Raw genomic sequence first — 14,351 nt, 5'->3', positions numbered from 1 at the left:
GTCTGATTAGCAGCGTGTGCATTGTCAGACAGAATGTGCTTGGCTCTTCTGTTCCAGGGTTGGATTAGAAACCTGGAGAGCAATGCTACCGTGGAACTTGATTCTTCAGGCTTCTCATAAGTAAATAAGGTCTGGATCTTCCTTTGGTGTTGCACTTCGAACTGATTGATGCTTTAATAATGTGCTTTATCAAATGCTAGAAAATCTAAATAAAGAATTTCTAGTATAATATTACAAAGACTGAAATGTGCCAATTTAAAAATCTCTACGGCTAAGCATAATATGTATCAAAACTATTTCCTGCAGTGGAGTGCTTTGAATTATGTTGAACCTAAAAACTGAAATACTATTTTTTGGGGGGGGATGGTCATTTTTAGAGCATAAAATTCAATATTATATTCCAAAATATTAAATTTAAAAGAATTTTGTCATGAACTCACATGAAGCATACTAGAAATAAAACACAGCCTTATAAAAATAATATTATTTTACTGCAGGATCCCAAACATTAAATTATAAAAGGGTTACTCTCATTACCTTTTCATCGGAAATTTCTTTGAAAATTTATTACAAATGATTGTGCTTATTGGCAGAGTTCAGAATCAGTAGAGCCCACGCAAACAATCTACTTCAATGAAAAGTACATTCTTTTACTCTATCAAATCCATCGGAGGTAATCAGACTGGATGTTTTATTCAACAGGGCTGAAGAAAATTGTTCTACAATAGGTTAATTCAAAATGGCAGCATAGAAAATGCATCTGTCAGTGGGGATCAAATTACAGGGCAAGCTCCTCTCAATGCTTGGAAAAACAAGTCTGCAGTTCTACAGATTATGTGCCTGTGTGTGTTTAAAGGGGTGGGAAAGGAGCTAAATATCTGAGCTAACCTCCAATTAAAGTCAATCATAAAAACAGCCAATTTAATGAGTGCGGATTTCTTTGGGTAATTATAACACCAACCACTTTTTTCTCTTTTAAATCTGTAATTCTGCCTTCTTGTTATTGCTTGCTTTGTCATTAATCGCCTCAGGACCTTGATTTCCTAGCAACAGACTGCCACCAAACATTTGGCTCTTGTTCAACATTTTCTTTGTGAAAAATGGCACTGCTGTTGCCGCCTGGGCTGCTGCATCTACACTGGCTGTGTAAGTGCTCTAATAATGTATTCCACTGAAAAAAAAATCACATGATACACGGTGCAACGACTGAGCTCAGTTAATTACTGAGCTGGGAAGTTTATCTACAATCTAAAAGCTGTGCTGGGGGAGGGGGCTCCAGGAGTTAAAAAAAATGCATTCTTTCTATTATTAATAATCTAAAGGTAAGAATTTATAAAGAAATATTTTATTCTGATGCATATAAGTTTATGGAGGATCAGATACAAAAGACCAATATGCTTAAAACGTTGCTTGATGATGTCTTTCTCTACAAAATAGCCCTAAACACACAAAAGAATCATAGGACAGTTTGCTGAAATTTAAGAAAGCAAATTAACCTATGTATCTGTCAGCTGTATCTTTTCTACTTATGGCAAAATCATTTGTATATGTAAATATGCTATATGAGATGGTAAGAGGTTTTTATTCACAGCATGCACGAAAACATACTGAGAACATTGAACATTCAAAACATTGTGTTTTGGCATACTGTACACGTAAGTAAATATTTAATAACCCATGAAAAGAGTATAAGATGCTTATCATTATTTGTGAGACAATTCAAATGGAAATGAAGAAATCTGGGCCTCATGATTAGAAATCCTATGATACGGTAATATAATGTTCTGGATTTTTTGTTTGTTTGTTTTTTACTGGGTAGATTTAGTAAGAGTTTTCATGCCTTAGAAATACTACCATCCCCAATAATGATAGTTATGGAAATTAACATGGCATGTCAGTTATGGTTCACTGAAGCCTGGCTTTATAAGACTGGCATGTTTCAGGACTGCTGTCAGGATATGATAATTTAATATACCCAAGAGTGCAGTAAGCATTATGGAAGCATCTGTGAAACTAATAAGCCAGTGGACATACTGATTCTTACCAGTGTCTACATACTGTGTAACAAACTTCCTACAAAGTACAGTCTCAATTCAGCTCATCTGAAGAAGTGAAAATACTAGTCTCCTATAAAATCATTGCTATCACTACACTCGACAAACTGGAATAAAAGAAAACTTGACAGGGAGAATGAAGCAGTAGTCACTGATTGTACTCAGGCATCCAAATGTGTACATGGTTTTTAAAAAGTAAATGAATTAAAGATATCTGATTATTAAGAATCTGCTTATTGCTGAAAATAAAGCCACGTCATTTAATTATTGAGTCCGATCCCACACTTTAATATACTTTTACACAAATGAATTATTTGATGACTTAACAAAGGAAACCCACCAGTTTTAGAAACAAAACTCAAAATTCAGAAAATGCTGGTGATTACTACAAAACCATATCAAAATACCTGAGAAATACTAGTTGATGTTTACAGATAAAGATATTTAAAATTTTATATTCAGTTTATTAAAAATTTCAATTTAAAGGCACAGTAAACTCAGAAGCCATGCAAAGGTGAAAAGCACACGTGAGGGCTTACCAGGTACACTATCTGGTATTGTTAGCTTCATGTGTGTCACAGTGGCAAACCCAACTAAAACCAGCGTGTGGTTATTCGCTTTGATATTTAATTGCTATTTCTGACATACCATTTCACCATAACAAAAATTAAGCTAAATTCTTCACAGAATCAATTAAAACAAAGTAAATACTTTCAAGATGAAGTCTTGAAAAGTGACCAATGGCATACCATACCTTTAGAAGTGCTCACCCTAGAGTCTGGACCCAAAACAACAGGAGCAGAAGGTGGAAAAGTAGCATTGTCTTTCATAAATTTTCAACAATTTAGAATTTCCTAATACTTTTAGTGGGAACAGAACAATATTAGAGAAAAAGAGATCGTTTCTAAGAGCTTTAAGGATCTGTAAGGACAAAGGCCAAACAATGAAACACCATGGTGCATTCAGAAGCTTGGAATCAAAAGACACCTTTCTACACAGATGAGAAAATCAAGTTGTTGTGAGAAGGACCAAAGGGATATATACACGTGTAAAAACATGTCTTCCACATTTAGGATTGGAAGGAGAGGGCTGTTCACAATTGTTCCACCCTACTTTACCAACTAAAACCAACAGCAACAACCATGGGAAAAACAAGACTCCATTTATCACATTTTTACACAAATCAGAAGAGAAATGATCTCTAAAACATGCATTATATAGAGAAGAAATAAATTTGAATACCAGCTAAAGAATCTTCTCTGGAAGACCCGCAGTAGAGAACTAGGCAAGAAAAGGACCAAAGCATCCACATCACTCCACTGTATCTATCAAGCACAAGGACCAACATTCTCCAGTTGTCTGACTAGGAACAATGCGTTATTTGTGGGGTGACACTCAGATACTACTGAAACTGTAATGAGAGGAGCAAGCGAGCACAAGGAACCAGGAGCATTGCTAATGGACACTATATTTCTTTTAGTAATGGTATAAATGTTCTGAAATTAGATTAGCGTGATGGTTTCAGAATTCTATAAATACACTAACATCCATTGACTTGTGTATATTAAATGGGTGAATACAATGGTACATAGACACTGCAATAAAGCTGTTAAAATTGATTGAATTCCATTTGTCTGGAAGACAGAGACAACAGAAGTTATTGATTAAATCATACTGAAGTATAAAATTTTTATAATATGCTCAGTAAATATGGTGGAATACAGCCTGCCAATATTTAGTGCTGTTTTTTGTTCAATTAATATACATTTACAAAGGCAAACAACTAATCCATAAAATATATAGTCTTGTCAAGTTTATACATTTTCTCTCTTGATCGTATTTATTACAGAGATTTAACGAACAATTGGTTTTCTCAAGCATTTCTTGTTGATCCGAAATACTGAAATTAAATAGAAGCCAAGGTATCTGAGTCGATGATTTACTAATGACTTTGGGGCCTTATGTGTAACTAACTCTTAGAAATGAGACCACTACACAGCATGATTCACAACCTCACATGAAATTCTAAACCTTCATTATAATGCCATAAACCTAGAACCTACATTTAGATTGTAAGCTTTTACAGCCAAGAAAACCTTACTTGTTCTAAGTAGGTAAATAGATTATCCTGTTAATTGAATATTGACATTGATATTAGCAAAGATTTCCTTTCCTTTGCAGTAGACAATTTTACTTTTGATAGCTGTCAAAAACAGTAGTTAAGAAAAATCATAGGCATCAAAATTTTATCTAATTTGAAAATCTGTATCTATTAAAGAAATCACAAGGCATTTCTCTATGAAAATAGTAAGGACAGAATTCAAATTGCTGAGGGGCTGTGGCTGTAGCTCAGTTGGTAGAGTACTTATCTTGCAAGCATGAAGCCTTGGGTTTGGGTCCCAGCATGTCCTAAAATGGTCAAGCCTGAAATGCAAGCAGGTGGGAGGTAGAGGCAAAAGGATACAAAGTTCAAGGTCATACTTGGGGGCATGGGGTATTTTACTTGCCAAAAATATTCTAGGGAAACTATGAAAATTAAAAAATGATAAATGTAGGTCATGGCATACACCTACAATCCCAGCACTGGGGAGGCTGAGACTGGAGAGCTTGTATGTGACGGTACACATCTACAATCCCAGCATTGGGGAGACTGGAGAGCTTGTATGTGACGGTACACGCCTACAATCCCAGCATTGGGGAGACTGGAGAGCTTGTATGTGACGGTACACATCTACAATCCCAGCATTGGGGAGACTGGAGAGCTTGTATGTGACGGTACACGCCTACAGTCCCAGCATTGGGGAGGCTGGAGAGCTTGTATGTGACGGTACACGCCTACAGTCCCAGCATTGGGGAGGCTGGAGTGAAAAAAAATCAGGGCAAATCTCTATACAGAAAACATCAATTTGACCAAGACAATGGAAAATTTTAACGCATAAATGTGAAAAACCTGCCATTTGGGATGAGAGGTCAAGTGGAGTTCAACTGCCCCACTTCTTTAAGAAGCTCAGATGAATATTACAAAGATTAATTACTAGATTTCAAGAGCACTTTGGATTCTTTTTAAATATTTTATAGAAAAGTATGACCTATTATTTAATCAATTATCATTCACAGGATATCTTAAAATTTTTAAAAAGATCCACCAGTTCACCTTCCCTGCCAAAGTATATTATTATGAGTTTAGTCTTCAAAAGGTGGTATTAAAAAACCTTTCTATGATTTAATAAGGTTAAAGCAATGAATTCAAATAAGAGTCTATAAATTAGTAAAGCTTTGCTAGATTCTGAAGAGAAGGGAAGCAAATACCAAACATTTTTCAGTTACTCTTAATTATGACAAGACAGATGTATTTGCTCTCACAGCTACTGCTCCAAACCTTTCAGAACAGAAAGAGCACCAGGTAACATATCTTCAGCTGGGACGTAAGCAAGATGATGGCTATGTTTATAATCATGCAGCAGTTGAAATGCATCTTTTAGGATATACTGCCAAAAGCTAAGTCTTTAGAAACAGCAATTCTCCATTTCATTACATACACATCCTAACTTTTTAACCAATGTCACCAGACTAAATTACTACGAACAATATTTTAAATATGTGAATCCTTAGACTAATTTTTTATTTTTTTGTACACAATTTATCATGCCATCTCAGTAATGCTTCCAGAGAGCTAATAAATGTATTCAATCACATTTGGTGGTATGTCACTTGTTTCTTAGGTTCAAGGACCTGGGATTTACACCTATTATTATGCCCTGACTGACTTGGGGTGGGAATAGCTCACTGGGCTGGTGGTCCTGGGTGATATAACAAGGCAGGCTGAGCAAGCTGTGAAGAACAAGACAGTAAGCAGCATCAGTTTCTGTCTCCATGTTCCTACCCTGGCTTCCCTCAGTGACGGATTTATATGTTGTAAGTTGAAATAAATTCTCTCCTCCCCAAGTTGATTGATTGACTTTCTGATACTCTCAACTCTACCTGCAAGCTGAGTACAACTACGTGTGTCAGACACACAAGCATTCTACCAACGGTCACATACCCAGCTACCATAAATACCTTTGCTTCTGCCTCTTCTTCTTCTTCTTCTTTTTTTTTTTTTTTTTTTTTGAGTTGGGGATTTTCTTCTTAGTCCTTGTTGTCCTGGAACTCACACTGTAGATCAGGCTGTCCTTGACCTCAGAGAATGGCCTGCCTATGCCTCCTAAATGCTAGGATTCTACCATTTGGTCATGAATATCTTTTTTTTTTTTTAAAGATTTATTTATTTATTATGTATACAACATTCCTTCCATGTATGCTTGTAAGCCAGAAGAGGGCACCAGATCTCAGATGGCAGTGAGCCACCACGTGGTTGCTGGGAATTAAACTCAGGACCTCTGGAAGAGCAGTCAGTGCTCTTAACCTCTGAGCCATCTCTCCAGCCCCCCCCCCCCCCCCCATGAATATCTTTTTAAAAGCAAAGATTTTTCTTTAAAACAACAACAACAAGCTGGGAGGTAGTGATACGCCCCTTTAATCCGAGCACTCAGGAGACAGTGGCACGCAGAGCTCTAAGGCCAAACTGGTCTACAGAGCGAGTTCCAGGGCTGCCAGGGTGGTTACTAGACCAAAAACCAACCAAACAATGTACCAACCATCAGCCTACTTAATTATGGTGTCACTATGTTGTCCAGCCTAGTCTTGAACTCATGAATCTCCTGCTCCAGTCTCTGAGTAACTTAAGGATAAATACCCACTATCGTGCTTGACTGTCCCTAAAGTATAAACCTCTCCCCACAAAAAAAATCTAAGCATGAGATATGATAAGTTCTTTCCTATTAAAGATTATGATTTTATGTGTATCAATCTTTTGTCTGAAGGTACAAATGCATGTTATGCTCTTGGAGGCACCAAATCCAAGTGAAAGACAGTTATGAGCTGCTGTGTAGGCACTGGGAACTAAACCTGTTCATAAGAAGAACACGAGTCTCTTCACCTCCAAGTTTCTTTTTTCTTTGTAAACATAAATTTATTTATTTATTTATTTATTTATTTAATTTATATCTTAGCTGCAATTTTCCCTCCTTTCTCTCCTCCGAGCCCACCCACCCTGTTCACACCAATGAATCCACTTCTCTTCCATTTCTGTTTAGAAAAGGGCCGGTTTCCCATGAATATCAACAAAACATGGTGTATAAATTCGCAGTAAGACTAAGCACCTCCCCATGTATTGAGGCAACTCAGTATGGGGAGTAGGGTCCCAAAAACTAGTAAAAGAGTCATAGACAGCCCACTTTCCCACTGTTAGGAGTCCCACAAAAGAACTAAGCTACACAAGTCTAACATATATGCAGAGTGGCTAGGTCAGTCCATGGAACCCCTGGTTTCTGGTCCACTCTCGGTGAGCCCCTGTGAGCCCCTGTGAGCCCCAGTTAGTTGATTCTGGGATTTTCTTGTGGTGTCCCTGACCCCTCTGACTTGTACACTTCTTTCTACACTGCTGTGCAGGACTCCTGGAACTCTGCCGACTATCTGGTTGTGGGTCTGCATCTCAAGTGTCTTTAAGTACTGAGACATCTCCCCAGTCCTTAGTTGTTTTTTTAATTAGATTTTAAACTTGGAAATTTCTCTAGAAAAATAATTTATTAGAAATAATACATAGGTTTATAAATAAAACCATACTATACTGACAGTAGAATTAAAGCAAGAGAAATATTACGAAATGATTACATTAGTAATTAGGCATATATGAACAATTATATCTTAGTAAAGAGCTCTCAGATTTATTTTAAAATTATACAGAAATTTTATAGGATCTAGAATATTTTGACAGTGTTTCAGAGACTGAATCAACATCAATACAAAACAAAGGCCATTTTCTTGACACAAACTTTGAGTTCTTTTTCAATCATGCCTAATATATATACTAATGGCTGTTTTATAATTTTGTGACACTCTCACATATAAAGGAAAAAGGGAAGAAAATTGGGGACAAGGAAAGAATTAATAGAAAATCAAATCTGCAGCTAAATGAGCACCATGTTCCGGGAGAAGTCAGTACAGAATGAGCATAGACATAAAACATGATGCAGTTATTACAGATTAAATCCAAAGAAAAATTATTAAGGTAATCTTGCAGGATAAAAAGAATCATCTAAAAAGAGAAAAATTAGGAACCTCTATTTCCAACCAATACAGATTTACACTCACATCTTAAAAGCAATTAGACAGTAATGAAAGAAGGTAAAATAGGGTAATCTACAACTATCGAAATTTACTCTGTGACGAGACTGTATAGTCTGCAATGCACGAAGGGAGAAAGGATGCAAAGCACATTCAAGGGAGAGTTACTTGTAGGGACTCTGTGTCTCAAACAAATTGGAAAAAGGTTCAGCAATGAAAACTATGTTAAAGAAAATACCACCAGCACTACCACCACCACCATCACCACCAAAACAAAATAAAAAACAAGGAACAACCAAATACCCTCAACTTCTCTTAGTTAGGGTTTCTATCGAGGTGAAGAGACACCATGACCACAGCAATTCTTATAAGGAAAACATTTTATTGTGGTGGCTTATAGTTTCAGAGGTTTAGTCCATTATCATTATGGCTAGACATGGAGGCATGCAGGCAGACATGGCATTGGAGAAGGAGCTGAGAGTTCTACACCTTGATCCACAGGCAACAGAAAGTAAATTGTGTCCCTGGGTGTGGTTTTAGCATAAGAGACTTCAAAGACTGTCCCTTAGTGACACACTTCCTCTAACAAGCCCATATTTACTCCAAAGCCACATCTCCAAATAGTTCCACTTCCTATTAACTTATGGGGGCCAATTACCTTCAAACTATCACAACCCGATGCCAACCACCACCAACAGAAAGAGAGAGAAGAATGAGCAGTCTGAGACACCAGAGACGTTATAGTTGACAAACCAGAGAGTATCAAAGGCTTCGTAGAGAAATATGGAACTAGGAAGAGGGCTCTGTGGAAATCCCCTAGGGGCTGTGGGAATTGAACCTATATCTTTATGTTGTAAATCAATGTGCTCTAACAATAACCTATATTTCCAGACCTACAAGTTTTCTTTTTCTTTTTAAAACTGCTTATGTATTCAAGTGCTTTGTCTGCATGATTGTCTATGTTGCAGAAGAGAGTATCTGATACTTTAGGACTATAGTTATAGATGGCTGTAAGCCATGTGGTTGCTGGGAGTTAAACTCAGGACCTCTGGAAGAGAAGCCAGTGCTAGTAACCGCCGAGTCATCTCTCCAGCTCCACGAGTTTTTTTAATGATAGATTTACTGGTATTTTAAAGGGTAATATTTTCTATTGTGGCATCTTGTCTCATGGTCATAAGATGGTAAGAACCATCTGGTCACCACAAACAAAAAGCTGTCTTCAGATGTTACCAAACATCCTTAAGGGACAAAATTGCCACTGGTCAAGAACTAATGCCATAAGTAAGTACTGTTAAAAAAATTTTAAGAGTAAGATTCCAAAGTACAGTACTTGCTACAAATAACTGTATCCCAGAATAAAGCTCAAGGAGATTTACAGAAACACAAAGGGCATTCAGAGGGGAGGGGTGTTTCCACTATAGACAGATAACAATTATTAGGCGAATGTCAAACAAACACAACTACTATTACGGAGGGGTAAAGCCAGCACTCAGAGTGCCCTAGAAATGACATGTAATAAAGTTTGTTTTTCCCAATGGGTTACAAAGTAATATAATAAGAAGTCAGTGTAGTCAACATTAAGAAGACATTAATCACCAAGAGAAATGGATGCAAGAAGAAGAGCCCAACAATGTCCTGGGTAACAGTGAATGAGCACCAGATCCTGCTGATGGGGCACATGGAGCAGACAAGGGCGACTCACACACCACACTGTCCACACCCCACACACCTCATACTTGGTATCACTTCATTTTTTTTTTAAATTTAACTTTTTTAATGACTCTGGGAGTTTTACATCAAGCACCCAAATTCTGCTCACTTCACAGTCCCCCCCATATCCCTACCTTGCAACCCCTGCCCACAACAAAAGGAAACAAATCAAAGTAAGCAAGCAAACAAAAGCAAAAACAACAACAATAAACCCCCCAAACCAAACTAAAACTGCAACGACAGAAAAATCTCTTTGCTTCTTTTTCCTTCCTGTCTCCTCAGCACCTCTTCATTCATCCTGGTGGTAATGGAGGCATCAGTCTTAATTGGCAAATGTTCATTGCAGTGAATCGCTGGTCTGGTTCAAGGCATCTGGTTTCTGCTACACCATCATCACAGAATCCTAACCAGAACTCCTCTGGAGATCTTCCACAGGACCAGTCCCTTCACCAGCAGCAGCAGGTCCTAGATGGGGTAGATGCTAAGGTGGGTCAACCCAAGGTCCAGCTATGGGTCTGGGAGGTAGCCAAGCTGGTTAGTCTGGTCTCCCGAGGTCACCAGCCTTGGGTGAGGTGTTAAAGTTAACAAAGAATGCCATGAAAATTATTCAAACTGTACTTATTTTGAGTGGTTTTCAACCTTCCTAATGCTGTGACCCTTTAATGCAGTTCCTCATCATCTAGTGATCCCAACAATAAAATTATATTTGTTGCTACTTTATAACTGTAATTTTGCTATAATCATACTGTAAATATCTGAAACGCAGGATATCTGATATTCAACCCTTAAAAAGGTCATGACCCACAGATTGAGAACCCATGCTTTATATCTTCTAAAAGTTATGCAAAGAGAGGCAATAAGCACAAATCTCAACTCAGTTTTCAGATATGAAAGCATCACTGAGATTTAAAATACACGAGACAAATTAATGAGATGTTAGATACCACAGAAGAAAACACTATTGAATTGGAAGGTACCACATAACTAAGTAGCTAAAATAAAAGACAAAGAGAAAAAAAAAGAATTTAAAGAAAGAAGAAACAGCAGTGAACTGTGAAATACTGTCCAATGTGTCAAGGTAGGATAAAAGAAATCTGAAGAACCAACAGCTGAAAAAAAAAAAAAAAAACAGAGGGGAAACAAGTCTAATGCTGAAGCTCAAGGACATTGAGCAAACTTGAAGCCAAGACACATGAAGGATATGCTAGGATCCATCATAGAGCCAGTCAGAACCAATAATAAATGAGAAGCACCAAGAGTAAGGGGGAGTTGGGAGATGCTGAATAAGGAGCAACCAAAGCAAGGATGACAGATATCTCATCAAGAACAAGTCAAGGAAGAAGAGAATGGGCAATGGCTTTCAGAGAATGAAAGAAAAATAAACTTGACAAGCCAAAGCTATGTGTGGTAAAAATACTACTCACAACTAAATATAAAACAAAGATGTTTTCAAACCTGAAAGCATTTATGACCAATATGTCCAAATACAAGAATTGTCAAAGAATGCCCAGAGGCCCAAAAAAAGCGAAGCCAGGTGGAAGGTCAACTCTAAGAAAGGGACAAAGAACAACAGAATGGCAATCATTGGAATACATGCATGCTTTATTACTCATTATTAATTATTTTCAAAAGACATAATTTACACAAAATAATGTTATAGTATTTCTAAAATATGTAAGGAAAATGTGTGCTGTATGTTTTGTATATTACAAATTAACAAATCTATTTAAAAACAAGACAATTAAAATTACAACAAAATTAAAATGTAACAATGGCTGCATAAGCACTAAAAGACTAAAGATATAAAATGAAAATAGAATGTTTCAAGGTTTTCACACTGTAAGAGAAGTCATATATACTTTGAAAACAAGCTATGAAGAGTGAAAGATGTGTGCTATTAAACTCTAAAGCACGGAGACAAGGAGGGAGAGAAAGGGACGCATGCACACATGCACACTGAGAGAACACAAAGGAGATAAAAATACTAAATCAACACAAAGGACAGAAAAGAATAAGCAACAGAGAGGATAAATAAAAAGACAAACTAGCTCAATTATATCAATAATTACATACAGAAATGGTATACAGATTCCTATTAAAAAGGCAGACAATGTCAGGTTGGATCAAAATAAGACCCAACTACTGTTTTCTACAAGAAATTCACTTTAAAGTAAGTCAAAAGGGAAAGAGAAAAAAAAAAAAAAGGTATACTATAGCTCTAAGAATCAAACCAAAGCTGTGGAGCTGAGGAGCTGTCTCAGGAGATAAGAACATTTGCTGTTCTCAGTACCATATCAGATGGTTCACGAACTCTGCCTGATCCTAACATCTTTCCTGGACTCCATGGAAGCCTATCCACACACAGCACATGCTCAAACAGATACTCATCTATACATGCACATAAAACTAATAATAATTCTTTTGTAAAAAGCCAATAGTGAACTGGCTAGATTAATAGTAGACAATAGATTCCAGGGCAAAGTATATTACCAAAGAAAAACAATGCAAAATAATACATGGGTCAAAGAAACTCAACTCTACATTTTAAGTACAGCATCCGAAGTATATAAGAAGAGTCTTCAAACTGGGCATGGTGTACACACTTATCTCCATTATGGAGGCAGAAGATCAGCAGTACAAAGCCAGCCTCAGCTATTTAGAAAGTTAGAGGGCTACATAAAAACAAAAATGGTAGCCGGGCGGTGGTGGCGCACGCCTTTAATCCCAGCACTCGGGAGGCAGAGGCAGGCGGATCTCTGTGAGTTCGAGACCAGCCTGGTCTACAAGAGCTAGTTCCAGGACAGGCTCCAAAACCACAGAGAAACCCTGTCTCGAAAAACAAACAAAAAAAACAAAAAAAAAAAAACCAAAAACAAAAATGGTAGCTGAGCATTGTGGCTCCCAGCTGTAAACCTAGTACTTGGGAGACTAAAGCAAGATCACATTGAGTTCAAGGCTAATAGTGAATTTCAGGTCAACCTTGTGTTACAAAGTAAGACAATATAAAAAGCAAGTGAGTAGGGTGGGAGGGAGGAAAGGAAAGAGGGGAAAGAGAGAGAATATGAATAAATACCCTCTTTTCTGAAATAAGTTGCTATATGAACAGAGATAGGTTTGTCTGGCAATACAAAGGACTTGCAAATATACAGAGCAACACTAAGAGCTCATAGCTACAATCAGATTGAGATTGCAATCCATTTCAATAGTTTTTTTTTTGGTTAAATATATTATACAAAGATTTAAAGTAATCAAACTTGTATTAATCTGACCAGAATTAATCCCTGTATAACTTACATTAAATTATACCTTTGTATAACTTGTACCAAGTTTATCTAGATGTGTTATGCTATATAATCATGAAAAGAATGACCTGTTAGGCCAGACAGGTGGCTCAGCAGTTAAAGGTGCTTGCCACCAAATCATACAAACAGAGATGAATGCCCGGAGCAAACAGTGGAAGAAGAGAACTGATTCCAGCACATTGTCTTCTAACCCCCACACAGGCTCTGTAGCAGTCCTGTGCACAGGCACACGCAAACACACCCCAGCCCTCAACGCGAACAAATATATAACTGGAGAGGATCAGAACATCATTGTAAAAACAAAAGTAATTAGCTGTTTACACGTTGAGTCTTCAATCCTTCTGCAACACTAAAAGTAGCTAGATCTAGTCCACTGTATAATGATGCTACACTCGTACACTCATCAAATCATACTTCCAAGTAGGTGCACTTTCTACTTGACACTACTCGATACACAGAATTCTATTATGAGACTCTGAAATACACAGACAACTTTAATTTACAGTTGTATTTTAAAATATAATACACTTACAGTTTAATAGTCAAGTAATACGCATGTATTATGCTAAACTTTAGGTGGCATACATTTTGAAAATCATGATTTTGTTCACCAAAAGGCTTGAAATAGCAGTTAAATGATACGCTGATGTGAATGAAACTTAACGTCCCAGTAACTGGGAGGCTGAGTTAGAAAGAACATAAGAGTTTGCAGCTAGCCTGTGTGAGATGTTATTGCAATCAAAAATAACAACAATATAAAACACACTGCTAAAACTTAAGCCCTTTTCAGAAATGAAATAATAAAGGTAGAAAGTCTCACATGATGGCTGAAGATGTAGTACTACTTCCCATTATGTAATCCCAATGTAAGCATTTATGTGACAGTTATAAAGGGTAGGAACCAGCATGCAGAGAATCAATAACAATATTGTAAGCCTACAGCAAGGCACATAAACAGGCTGTAGGAGACATTAACACGAGACTGAAGCAAATGATTATATTCTCAATAAACACATATCTACAGGATAATCGATTTCACACTTGCCCTCCCAGCTGTTTCACACAGCTCAGATGGTAGAGCGGCAGCAACTGTTCGATACGACTGTGTATGAAGTGAGAT

At 37.2% G+C, this 14,351-nt stretch overlaps 1 protein-coding gene across 2 annotated transcripts in view; it reads right to left on the bottom strand.

Annotated features, from left to right (window-relative positions):
• Adk (adenosine kinase) overlaps positions 1 to 14,351 on the bottom strand; it is a 386,675-nt gene that overhangs the window by 192,906 nt on the left and 179,418 nt on the right. The gene's annotated exons all lie outside the window — the stretch shown is intronic.

This window comes from Microtus oregoni, unplaced genomic scaffold (genome assembly GCF_018167655.1).
Source record: "Microtus oregoni isolate MIOR12 unplaced genomic scaffold, Mior012 000056F_ref0000123, whole genome shotgun sequence".
Lineage (NCBI taxonomy): Eukaryota > Metazoa > Chordata > Mammalia > Rodentia > Cricetidae > Microtus > Microtus oregoni.
The sequence above is the reverse complement of the archived record's forward strand: the minus strand, read 5'-3'. Positions and strand labels throughout refer to the sequence as shown.